Source organism: Rutilus rutilus (assembly GCF_951802725.1).
Source record: "Rutilus rutilus genome assembly, chromosome: 8".
NCBI classification, from domain to species: Eukaryota; Metazoa; Chordata; class Actinopteri; order Cypriniformes; family Leuciscidae; genus Rutilus; species Rutilus rutilus.
In genome coordinates, this window is record NC_140222.1 from 33,556,868 (window position 1) to 33,570,649 (window position 13,782).

Here is a 13,782-nt window from a genome sequence, read left to right on the forward strand (position 1 = left end):
TAGTTACGCACACCATGACTGTTAACAAAACATTTTACATTTCATTCATTCTTATATGTCCAATATAACTGTATTTACTATTCCCATCTTTTTTTCCTCATAGTTTTTTCCAAAATACATTTACAATGTGTCCTACCAAATTGAGGAGTGAAGAAGCAGGCTGTCGTCGTAGATCAACCAAACGCAGGTCGTTTGTGAGGCGGCTGGTTCTGACGTTCATGTGCAATGTGTGTAACGAAAGCTAAAATATTGAAAGTTTATAGTATAATGTTTAACGTATTTTATACTTATGTATAATACTCAAAAATACACCGATGAAAATGAACCATGCTTTTACTATAGTAAAAGTGTAGTAACCATGTTTCTTTGGTTGGATTGATAAAGTTAACATTTGTACAGCCACAGTATTACTACAAATAAGTCAGTGTGGTTAAACTATGGTTAGTGTAGTAAAAGGTGTTTTTTTTTTTTTTTTCATAGGGATTTATAGTAAGGTAACTTATAAATCTAAGACAGAAACATCAGAAGAAATACATTAAAAAAAAGACACTTGCATGACACTGTACTTTTTATTTCATCGGTCCCTACAAGATAAACACGGTACTTTTTGGCACAACATAACCCCATTAATATTACGAGACAATAAAATATAACTTTAATAAGGGTTCAACATTTGAATTCTTACACTTAAAAACTGAGGGCGAATCTCCGCGGCTGCATCCGGCTGCCATGTTTACATCACCATAGATACCACCATCACCACAAAGCTCCTCCCTCCCGCACGCAATGGGTTGTGGGCAATATTAGCCGTTAGAGTGTGCATTGATCTGCACTTCGAATTCTAACCGGAAATAGTAGACCATCCGGGTATCTTTGGAATACTCTTTTCAACATACTACGATTTGGGACGTACTATTTCTAGTTTCGCATACTATTTAGGACGGATAGTATGCGAATTGGGACTCAGCACTTGTTTGTCATTAGTCACGTGATTTTCACGTTAACAACACAAGCCTCGAATCGCGGCTTCATCTGGCACGCCCACTTTTTCTCGACACACGCTCCGACGCCTCGGTTCAAATGTCACATCACTATCGTCGGTTTTGTTTTCTGTTTTATTGTCAATAAATAGTGTGTAGAGCATTCTTTCTGTGCCTGGGTTCATCTCCTTTGAGATTCATAACATTCAGATACTGAGTTTTATCCAAATGTGTGAACCAAATTAAACTAATATACCACTGATGTGCTGTTTGTTTTCTGCTTTCACTTTGGATAAAAGCATCAAAATGAATAAATGTAAATGCAAAACATTTGGTCTTAGTAAAAAACTATAAGATTATAAATATCCAAACAATTCTGACTGATGCATTGTTTATCAAAACAATTTATTGGGTCTTAAACATAAGATCATGCAAATACAATGAATCTATGCTCCTTGTTTCCTCTGTTTATACATGAGAAAATCTTAAACACTTCACAGTGTCTGCAAATAATGCAATTCATGCTTTATCATTATTATCAGCTATTACTGATTCATGTGTTAAACCTCATGAGTGTCTGAACTCATGTTGTGTCTGTCTGCCCTACGACAGCTTGAGTTCTTTCTTTTCCACCAAGCAACAATGAAACCTATAACTATAACTATAACTATAATTACAGATGCAATGCCAACCCAGAGCCGAGGCGATGATGTTTCCCCACTGTCTGGTTCTGTTTCTCCTTGGTTTTCTTGATCAGTCGATTTGGATTTTTTTTCTTCTGTTGATTCTGCAACAAAGAAATATAAGATGAAACTTTATCTCACTGTGATAAAGATAACAGATCCATCTATAATTTATATACAGAAACATTCAGACTGAAACATCACTAATGAACATCAAATATGGGATCAACTTCTTGCAGTATTTAGATTTTAAAGCAAACAACTTTTATTAAATTAAAAACGTTATGCACAATTCTACTAGTTTCACACACCGATGATGATCAGCTGTACATTCTTCTGTTCATTTGAGGGTGTGATGAGGCAGTTGAACTCTCCTGCATCAGTGTGAGTGAGATCTGTGAGTTTGATGGAGAAGTTTCCTCTTTCATACTCCAATGGAAAAGTTTCAGCTCTAGTCTTGTAACGAGGGTCCTGTGACCCTAGTGAATCTTCACCCTTGACTATATCATACACAATCTTGCTGCTATTGTGTCTCCAGTGTACATCAGTGTCTTGAAGTTTATGATCATGTTCAGTGGAAGAACACGGCAGGAGAACAGAACCACCAATAACAGCCTCTACTGTTTCCTGCAGAGACACTGAAACAACACAAACTGTTATTGACCATATTCACGGTTACTTCCTGGTTTTCAATAAGCCTTGGGTATTCCAGTGAACTGTTAGTTATCATTCTGTTCTTCAACACAAAACCATCAATGGTTGACTTTTTAATGTTGTATTTATATTTTAATGCAGTTATCACACTTTTGCCAACACCAGTTTTGTTGATTGCAATTAAGAATTGAAGCTAATGGGAACGTTGGAATAAGAAACACAGTGTGTGTAATTGGACACACACACGCAACATTTTTCCAGTATAGTTCAAATGTTATTTTCAATGTGATAACCAAAAACATTATTTGTTCATCCTTCTGAGAATGTCCCCATTTGTAAAACCGAATGTTGTAAGATGTAGGAAATGCAACATTTGATAGAAAACACTTTAATTTAATAATAAAAAAGAAATTAATTACCACTATAACCTGAGATGAGGGCAGAGGAGCGTTTATTGGGTCAAATTAACTATTTCCTGTAACATTTTTTCAAGTTTCACTTTTGAATTAATATTAAACATGATAAAATCACTATAAAATAAACTGTAAGGTGAAGTATGACGTACTCACAAAGTCTCATAAAAACAATACATTTTCTTGCGAATAAATGACAGAGTGACACTGCGCTCTCCCTTTATAATAACAGAAGCTGTCAGTCAGTTTAACACAAGCTCACTGATTTCAGTGCACTTGTGAAAACTCCCATTGTATTCAATGAATCTAAATAAAGTGCACAATAAATCTTTCATTTACAGTGTGTAGATGATTATTTTCACATGAAAGTGTGAAAACTGATGGTTGAATTGAATTCTGCTGAGGAGGAACACGTCTTTTATGTTGTCTTGCGTTTGAATAACGAAATTAATGCTAGGCCTGATTAATTAAGTGACTATAATCTGATTATAAACTAAGTATTACACTATTGATGCTGTTAAAGCTACATCAGGACACTGAAGATACCGACACACCAGCAAAAGACATTTCACATGAAGTTTTCCAACTGGATTATAATATTGCAGAAGTTCTTATAACAGTCTGTGCAGATGGTCAATTGTAACTGTAACTTTAACAGTCAGTGGCAGTAATTCATCTTTCAAATGTAGTTTGTTTAAGTGCTTACCTTTGTTTATCAGCACCACAAACACACAGATGAAGCCACAACTGCAGAAACAGAGAAAAAAACAAAACTTTTATTTAACTTCCTTTGGTTCAACTTGAATAGTACGGTACAAACACTAAAGTCATGAGTTTGATTCTCACATAACACACATAATAAAGGTAAGATGGTAAGATAGGATATAGTGTGTCTCTCCCATACGTTTTATTACTGATCACTGATGTCACTAAATTTCTCTCTAAATATGTTACAAACTGGCAGTAAATGTTCTTAAATGGGCAACTTTACCCTTCTTATCCAATTGGTAAACCCTTGAATTTACTACAAATCAAACTACTATCAATTGAAACTCCCTGCACACCAGTTCAAACAGCTAATGTTAACTGCTAACCACTTAATCCAGATAATAGTTACATCAGATAAGCCATGCAAATAAGCTTTATATTCATTAATTAACCAATTAAATGTTTTAACAACACTTAAACGATTTCCTTTTTTAATTTGAGTTAAAATAAAGCATTTGACAACCAAAACACAGCAGGACAAGGACAAACACGAACACGAGCAACAAGCTAAACCAGGCCTTCATTGTTGAGAAGTACATGTGTGTGCACGGCAAATAGCATTTCATTCTGCATTCAGCAAACATACCTGATTATCATGGTGGACCAATATTATCAATATATATTTAATTTGACTATATTGCTTAAAAATACTTTTGAAATTAGGGTGAAATACTACTGTTTACAACAGAAAGTATCGTAACTCTTCAGCTTCCGCACTCCATGCGTTCTACGTCATCATGACATCACATGTAAGTGACGTCAACTGATCAGCCATAACATAAGCAGATATTCGTCGAGTTTGGGTTTCATAAAAGTAGCAATACAACATTATTACAACTTGTTTGTCAAGGATAACAGAATAAAGTTAATTAACTTATTTCCATTGTGGTCCTTGATTCTAAAACCAACATTAGCCATTAAAACCTTAATGTCCAATGGCAACTTATTCCACTGCGCACCTGTATATTCAAACGTCCTATTCCTATACAAAGTCTTACACTTACATAGTTTCAGGAATGCTAACCATCTTTCAATAGGTCACCATCCAATCTGCTGAAAGTGTCCATTATCCACCACATGAGTAAAAGAATGATTTCCAAAAACTATTCTCAATCATTTATTTTATGACTTTGTAACTTTGTCATCCACATACTGGATAAATCAGTCATTTATGAACAACATGCATACTAGACCTGTAGCAAGAACCTTTAAACTTTATTATTTAAAAAAAAAACTAGCATATCTATACATTTAATTCGAGCATTAACTTTTCCTAAAACTTTCCAGGCCATTCTTACACCACTTAAATTATTATCCAGAACACAACTAGGATAATTGACCGATGTTCTGTTTACAAGTACACAACCATCAACGTTAACTACAAAATCATCTGCCTTCCAAATGAACAGCAGTAAATGAGTAAATGTTCTCAGACTTACATGAGTATCTGAGTGAAGCTTCTTTCTTAAACTCCTCTGAGAAAACACTGTGTTCTGGATCCTGATCCTCAACTGAAACATTTCTCTGAATGATGTCTCATATATTCCTGCTGTCACTGAGTCTTTAATACACACTCGTGCCTTGACTTTAGTTTATCTATGTAACAGCAGGACAAGAACGCTGAATTTCCAGCAACATCCTCATTCTGACCTACAGAGAAAATGAAAGAAAGAGAATTTTAACAACAGTGCATACATTTTAACAACAGTGCAGGGAATTTAGTGATAAATATCAAATTTGTAAAGATTTTGATGAAAAAATTGATTTTTTTTTATGAAATGTCTTTTTCATATCTGATCTCAGTCCAAAAAGATTTTCCTCACAGTTCCTCTCTCCTGTTTTCATCCTGACAGACTGAACAAGCTCTGAGAGACTCACGACTGATATGACGTCTGATGGGAGGAGAAACTCAGGATTGTTGTCAGTCTAGATGAGCATGTGATTGGGCAAGTATGTTTTGTGGTTTTGTTTACATCCTCATTCTGGAGAGAGAGAGAGAGAGAGAGAGAGAGGGTGAAACTTCACAGTCTAATAAATTTGCCTTTCAAACTTTTATTACAGTATCTGCATGTAGGTTTGGTTGCGTGTAGCTTGTTTTAATTCAGTTGAACTTTGTGAATTCATTTGTAACTTGTACATTTGTTTTGTATACGTCTATTCTTTTACATTATTATAATGCTAATAGATTCAAGATTCAAGTGGCTTCATTGACCTGGTAAAAAAAGCTTTCCAAATTGCCAAAGCATTGCTAACATTAAATTACAGACATACATATTTACACACAAATAATAAATAAATTATAAATAACAATGAGATAGGAAAGCCAAAAAAGTACACAATGATGTTTTGTTATTAAAGTATTATTCAGTGTTAATGTGTAAGGACCCTGTGCTTTGTCATGTCTTTTATTTTGAAAATTGTCATTTGAGTTCATGTTCCTTTTGTTGTGTTCATGGTCTTTGTAGTTCTTTTGTTCTTGCTAATTATGCTCAGGTGTCTCTTGTTATCTGATTAGTTCTGTTATTTAACCATGGGGTTTATTCTTACCTGGGCGGATTATTATTTGAATGTTAGTTTGTTCTAATGTTTGTGTTGTAACCACCTCCACGCCATACTCAGGTAAAGGGCAACACAGAATAAAGGGGTTCTACCTATGGAAAATGTCTGTTAAAATCACACCAGAATCTTCAGAATGAATGAACCATCTGACTTACTTTATATTGCTTAATAGCACAGTGAAAATGAAAACTCCCAATAGACATATGAATTAACAAAACATTTAAAACAAAACCCCAAAAGAAAACAGAATACACTGTACTTTGACAATCATAAGCCGCTTGTTTCAATCTCAGATGGACACAATAGTAGTATTCAAGTATTTCCCATTTGTTTAAAGGTATAGCGGAGGATTTTTTACTTCCGGGTGGATCACCTATACTATTGGTCCTCCTAATTGTCAATCATTCTGGTGAATCAATCAAACTTTTCAAAAAGTGGAGAGGGCGGGTCTTATCTAAAATTCTGAAAGATCCTCCGCTATACCTTTAAATACCACTCAGTTCCCTGGATACCATCACTTAGACAATCACATTAAAGCACAACTTATCTGATACGAGTCCAAAGGGGCCTGTAAGATGTGGGCCAAGTCTCTGAAAGAAATCGTGAGAGAAGTCCAAGCAACAAAATCCAATCCACAATGATGCAAGGAAAAATCAGTATCTCCTTTCATTTATGTATCCACATTACTCATTCCTGCAGGCGTTTTCTACAGACTCCAAACAAAGAGCATATATGGCCCTGGACTTTCTGGCCCACAGCAGCCCACCACATCCCACATCATAACACATGGGCTCATTAATGTGCAGAATAATATTTAACACCACTTATAGCATAAAAATATAACACAATACAAAATAAATGAACATTTATTTTAAGTAACACAACATATATTAGGTCATATTTGTAAAACAAAGGGAAACAAACAAAAACATTAAGACAACATTATTAATATAAAACTATCAAGACAGCAAATCAGCTAGTCAGGGGGTATCATCTTAGTGCAGTGTAAGATACACCACTCAGCTGAAACTCCTGAATCCAGATTGAAACTATTTTGCATTAACACGAATTCTCATGGCATACTATTAGGCTATCATGTGACATTAAACTGATGCTTTTCTTAAAAAAAAGCAACTTTTCAGCTCCACCTTTTCTTTTATTCCACCTTTTCATCCATGGACAATTATTTGTAATTATCTGCTCAGAGAAATTCGCTGTAACGGATCAATCTCTTGTCGCGACCCAATAAATTATTTTGATGAAATAATGCATCTGTCAAAGTTGTTTGGATATTTATAATCTTATACTTTTTACTAAAACCTAATGTTTTGCATTTACATTTATTCATTTGGCTGATGCTTTTATCCAAAGTGTGAAAGCAGAAATGTGGTTTCTAGTTTAACAAAAAAAAACAAAAAAAACTTCAGTGGTAAATAAGTTTAATTTAGCTAACACATTTAGATCAAAGTCAAGGTGCTTCTCAATACTCAAATTGATGTTTCCTCGTTCCTACGTCCTCCAACCTGTGACTTGAAAACCGATCGTACTCGGCCATCTTGAAGGAAATCTCTGTTCTCTTATTGTAATGAGGAGCAAGAAAACTTCCTGAGGAATCATGAGTGAGGATACACAGGTGTTCCTGAGGAATCATGAGCGAGGATACACAGGTGTTCCTGCACTGTAAACCCCAATGTTGTCCATACTAAAGATATCAAGTTATCAGTACTTGACATTACTTAAAATAAAAAGTTTTGCCATCAAAACTTAAACAGGTCTGCTTAACTTACTCATTTGGCAGCAGAAATCTTTCTAATTAATATTTTAAGTGTTGTAAGCTCAACATTTCAATTCATTTAAATTATTAGCTATGTCTCTGTTTAAAATGATTGGTTGCGCTTGAAATTCTGCCTTGACAACCGCGCTGATTGGTCGATATAACGCAAGGCGGTAAAATATTGTTTTTGTCGTGCTGAATGTTTAACGGCTCTGGTGTGACGACGCAGCAGCAGTCCTCTCGAGGCACTTGCAGTTTTCTGAAATAAAGTTAAATAGGTAAGTAAGTTAGAGATTTAAACACATTTATCGTAATTGCCTTACACGTTTTATTCTAATGTTTTTTCCCCGTTTTACTCCGGCAAGCGGTTCAAGCAGACAGGCAGTAAAGCAAGCGGGAAGAGAGTCGTCGTGAAAGACTCAGACTACACTCAGTGGTAAGTTAATTTTAAAATATACGTACATTTTGCTTATTTTTAGATAATTTGCGAGTTGTAAACACGGTTGAGCTACTAACTTTCTGTAAGAACATTTAGTGCTAACTTTCCCGCTGTATTTCCTATTATCCTCCCCCAGCGGCACTATCAGGCAGGCGGTCATAAATCAGGCGCGGAGGGGGAGAGAGTCGTACGTTATAGCCTAGGCCCACGGAGTTAACGTTAGCATGTAAGTTAATGTATAACACACCTGTAAATTGTACTTTATTGCCTGTAAAAGGTTTTATTTTATACGGATGGACAAGGTATAAATGCGGTTAAGTTTGACCCTTCGCAGGGAGCTTGATTGACAGGTGATCTGACCAATCATACTTCGCCATCCGCCATTTTGTCCGACAAAGCAGTCAGGATAGTAGATTAACATGGGAGGATTTGAACTTGAAAAACGGAGTGTACTGACGTCTTTCCGTGGTTAAAACAACATTTCTTCTTATGTTTGTTCATGTTTATTTGAGGCTATAAATTAACTAGAAGGAAGAGATGATCGGTTCACGAGCAGCTTTAACTGATGCTCTACAGCGATCTGTCATGACACATTAAAGAGCCACAAAACGGTATTTATTGTTTTAATTTCTTTTAAAAAATGACCAAATTTGAAAGGTGAGACTTTGTTTAATATGTTTAATATCAAACGTAACCGAAAAGTAACCTGGTCTGTACTGTCTGTCAGCGTGTTGTCAGTCTCCTCTCTGCCCCGCGATGTAGCCTATTTTTCACTGCGTGAGAACATAGTGTGGCCGCGTGAGAACGGCCTAGCTTGTCGGACATAGCGACAGTAACTAAGGAGGGCGGGTCTCAAATTGACAAATTGGTCAAACGCGCCAATGGACTATTATGCAGGGAGCATTCTTTAAAACTTCCACAATAATATAACGTTACGCCAGCTGGAAATGTCACTTGCAAGTGATGTAATGAAACATTGACAATTTAAGCTTGAAGGGAGTAAAGTCTCCTTTTAGGCTATTAAGGAAATGTAATTTTGCCAAAAGAAGAACTTTTATTTTAAATAAATGTTCATTTTACATCAGCCTACTTCAGTGTGATATGTTACCATATTGTCATGCTTAATACTGAGAATTTGAATAATTGTAATGTGATGATCAGATGCAGATATCTAAATCAAAGAATATGGGTGATTTGCGGGTGGATTATCTATTTTTAACAGTGGATTCGGGTGACTCAAAGTGCACCAGATTAATGAATTTATCTTTAAAATGTACAAAATTTATTTGCCGCCCCGGACTCCCCTAGAGGTACCAAGCTCCACCAACAAAAATAATGTGGGAAACACATTTGGCTATATGATGATCTACAAAAAATACAAATTTAAATATCTCATTATTAAAATACATTATTAGGATTTTACCACCTCCGCCTCATTTTGAGCCGGCATTTGACATTTTGAGTAACATAACATGACAGGAGCTATTTTGCTGAATATTCTCACGATTGCAAATGTTACATTGATTTTAGTTCAATAAACAAGTAATGAATATAAAATTATTTCAATTACTTACTTAGGTTAAATATTACATATACGCATGCAATATAATGTGTATTTCCATCAAAGGTTTGGTCTTAAATTTCATTCAAAGTGGCATTAAAAATGTCTTAAAAAGTCTTAAATTTAACTTGTTTATATCTGTAGACACCCTGTTAATGACAGAATTTTCATTTTTGGGTGAACTATCCCTTAAGGTTAAGTTGCACCTTTTGAAATGTACATGAGCTTACATGCATGTGAATTAATTTAAATTTAATGTTTATTCATCTTCACTAGATGTCCGATGATCGCAGCTCTAATCTTGATGTGCCAGTGGGGATTGTACTAGTGGAAGATGGGATGACTCTTCAGCCCCTCAACTCTCTGCATTTGTCTCCCTTGTCCATTGGTATAGTAATTGAGGGAAAAGTGGTGATGGACAATCTGCATGACCTTCCTGAAGCAATGTGCCTTCTGTTCGGGCTAATTTATAGTTTACACCTGAATTACCCAAAGTCTCTAAAGTACACATTTGAATTTATTCAACGCATCCTCCTTTCCATGGGGCAGAAAGACCTGCAGCCTAAAATACAATCTTTGGCTAACCATCTGTTTGGTTAAAATGGAGAAAACGTGATCAGCACATGCATTCAACAAAAAATAAAATATGATGCAGCGGCCAGTAAGACTTTTACCAGCAGAATGCAACGGCTTTTTCTAGGGGGGCGATGTAATTTTCTCGATGACAGAACACTGAAATTTGTTGCACGATTTTGTGGAACGACTACAGACATCCCTTAAAAAAAACGTATTTTTGGTAGATGTGTCAGTTCCTTGCAATGTGTTTAAAAAATGAGCTTACGATTTTGATGTCTGTGTGCCTTAAAAATGTGACTGTTAGAAATGAGCTTATTTTGTTTGTCTTTTAACAATGTCACTTAAAAATTAGCTTATGATTTTGATGTTTGTGTTAGAAATTAGCTTATTTTGTTGTTCATGTGTCTTTTAAAAATGCAACTGTTAAAAATTAGCTTATGATTTTGTTCATGTGTCTTTTAAAAATGTGACCTAAAAATTGCTTATTTGATGTTTGTGTTAAATGTGTTAGAAATTAGCTTATTTTGTTTGTGTCTTTAAAAAAATGCAACTAAAAAATTTGCTTATGATTTTGTTTGTCTTTTAAAAATATGAGCTTACTGTTAAAACACTAAATTTTTATGTTTGTGTGTCTTAAAAATATGAGCATATTGTTATGAGAAATGTTTCTGTTAAATTAATGTAAATGCTGTATAAACCTAATAAAGTGGTTGATGTGAAAAACAATACTTGTTTTAATGATTTAATACAAGGAAACGATATACTGTATAAACAGGAAAGTTTGAGTTTAGTCTTTGCCTTTTTAAGTTATATGTACTTAAACATTTAAGTTATCTATAGTTAAACATTAAGTACAGATAACTTAAATGATTGAGTTACTTCAATGAAGCGACCATATTAGGCCAACTCAATTAAATTGAGTTGTCAATTTCCCCATTACTCAATTGAACTGAGGGAATCACTTTCCTCAAATCATTTGAGTAGTCTCAACTTATTAGGGTTTACAGTGTGAGGAATCATGAGCGAGGATACACAGGTGTTCCTGAGGAATCATGAGCGAGGATACACAGGTGTTCCTGAGGAATCATGAGCGAGGATACACTGTAAAAAATAATTGTGTGGCTTAGTAAATATTACAGAAATTTTTAACTTTATTAACTTAATAAAATCTCTGAATATCGTTTACTTGATTGTTTGAGTTAAACATACCAAAATAATTGAGTAAAAATCACAGGGCGGCAGTGGCTGAGTGGTTCATGTAGGTTGTCTACAAACCGAAAGGTTGGTGGTTCAATCCCCGGTTCCACTTGACCAAGTGTCGAGGTGTCCATGAGCAAGACACCTAACCCCAGCTGCTCCCGACGAGCTGGCTGGCGCCTTGCATGGCTGACACCGCCGTCGGTGTATGAATGAGTGAGTGAATGGGTGAATGTGAGGCAATGTGTAAAGCGCTTTGGTGGCCATAGGTCTGTGAAAGCGCTATATAAATGCAGTCCATTTACCATATATTTAAGTTTTTTTCAATAAAATAATTTAGTATTTGACTAACCAATTATTTCTTTATAATATACTTAATATATTTGTGAAATTTCTATCAAAATATTTGAGAATGTTTAATTAAACTGATCTGTTTCAAGAAACAAAAAAATTACTTAATTCAAAACAATATTATTAATATATTTAACACGCTCTTAAAATTGAGTAAGTTTACTCAATTAAAACAATGCCCCCCTCCCCCACCCTCTGACGTGACGACAACTCGACGGTTGGAGTGAGCGCGGGCTGTTTGAACTCTCCAGTCTCCAGAACAACAGTTCTCTTCTCAGCGTCGCAGATTTGGTGCATTTCCTCTGTGAAATTCAGGTTGGTGTATGTTTTATTTTATCTATAGAATCATTACTGTGCTTTAAATCATATTTAATGCAAAACAACGTATTACAGAGGCGTAATTCGACACCTAAACGAGACGAGAGCCGCGCCTGTCTTTTTGCGTGATTGAAACGCTTTGCATAAACACACGACTTTCATTCCTAATGATATATGATAATGAATATAATTATCATTTGGATGATAAAATGTCCTCAGAACTATCACTTTTTGTTTATTGGCAGGTTATGTCAGTCGCTCGCAGTATCTTTCGGCTGTGCCTCAGACTGTGAGTGAAACGCAGGACGGCGGTATGAAGTTCAAAGTTCACCCGCAGAGGCGAGTCTGTCTCCGGCATGAGGACCAGCGCAGATTCGGTGGATATTGGATAACAGACTGGTTGATTACACTTGAATTAGGCTACCTGAATGTTTAAATATTTCATTTTTACTTGTTAAATAAGTTTAAATGCAGGCAATATTGTATACATGTTAAAAACAGTCTAAAATGTGCTGTATTGCTGTACGCATTGAAAATAAAGGCCAATGTAATGTATACTGGTGGTTGTCTGGAGTACTATTTTACAAAGGTTTAGAGAAAATAAAAAAGTCAATATTACTCATTAATAAAAACAGTTAATATTACTCATAAATATTGTTTTTTTAATGTTTAAATGTTAAATTATTTCTACTCAATTTTATGTGTTAATGTACCAGATGGAGTTACTCAGATTTACTTATTTTTTTTACTTGCATTTACTCAATTCATACAGTATATTTCATTGATTTCACAGCTTTAAAATTTACTCATTTTTTTTGAGTGTAAAAATGTTTCACCAATAAAATTGAGTAAATAATAGTTAAACTTTTTACAGTGTACACAGTTGTTCCTGAGGAATCATGAGCGAGGACACACAGGTGTTCCTGAGGAATCATGAGTGAGGATACACAGGTGTTCCTGAGGAATCATGAGCGAGGACACACAGGTGTTCCTGAGGAATCATGAGCGAGGATACACAGGTGTTCCTGAGGAATCATGAGCGAGGATACACAGGTGTTCCTGAGGAATCATGAGCGAGGATACACAGGTGTTCCTGAGGAATTATGAGCGAGGATACACAGGTGTTCCTGAGGAATCATGAGTGAGGATACACAAGTGTTCCTGAGGAACCATGAGTGATGAGTGAGGATACACAGGTGTTCCTGAGGAATCATGAGCGAGGACACACAGGTGTTCCTGAGGAATCATGAGCGAGGATACACAGGTGTTCCTGAGGAATCATGAGCGAGGATACACAGGTGTTCCTGAGGAATCATGAGCGAGGATACACAGGTGTTCCTGAGGAATTATGAGCGAGGATACACAGGTGTTCCTGAGGAATCATGAGTGAGGATACACAAGTGTTCCTGAGGAACCATGAGTGATGAGTGAGGATACACAGGTGTTCCTGAGGAATCATGAGCGAGGATACACAGGTGTTCCTGAGGAATCATGAGCGAGTATACACAG

General features: G+C 35.6%; 2 long non-coding RNA genes across 3 annotated transcripts; one reads left to right on the plus strand and one right to left on the minus strand.

Annotated features, from left to right (window-relative positions):
* Nucleotides 1–475: 475 nt before the first annotated feature.
* On the minus strand, nt 476–5,355 carry LOC311296076. The gene is made up of 5 exons (XR_014628482.1): nt 5,322–5,355; nt 4,938–5,148; nt 3,437–3,477; nt 1,975–2,301; nt 476–1,767 (listed from the first exon to the last, which is right to left on the minus strand). It is a non-coding gene; the product is annotated as an uncharacterized lncRNA (long non-coding RNA).
* A 2,505-nt stretch (nt 5,356–7,860) lies between these two features.
* On the plus strand, nt 7,861–11,125 carry LOC311294896. 2 transcript variants are annotated; one of them, XR_014628128.1, is made up of 3 exons: nt 7,861–8,109; nt 8,197–8,267; nt 10,108–11,125. It is a non-coding gene; the product is annotated as an uncharacterized lncRNA (long non-coding RNA). The 2 variants fall into 2 exon arrangements; XR_014628129.1 differs by lacking the exon at nt 10,108–11,125 and adding an exon at nt 8,407–8,430.
* The last annotated feature ends 2,657 nt before the right edge of the window (nt 11,126–13,782 follow it).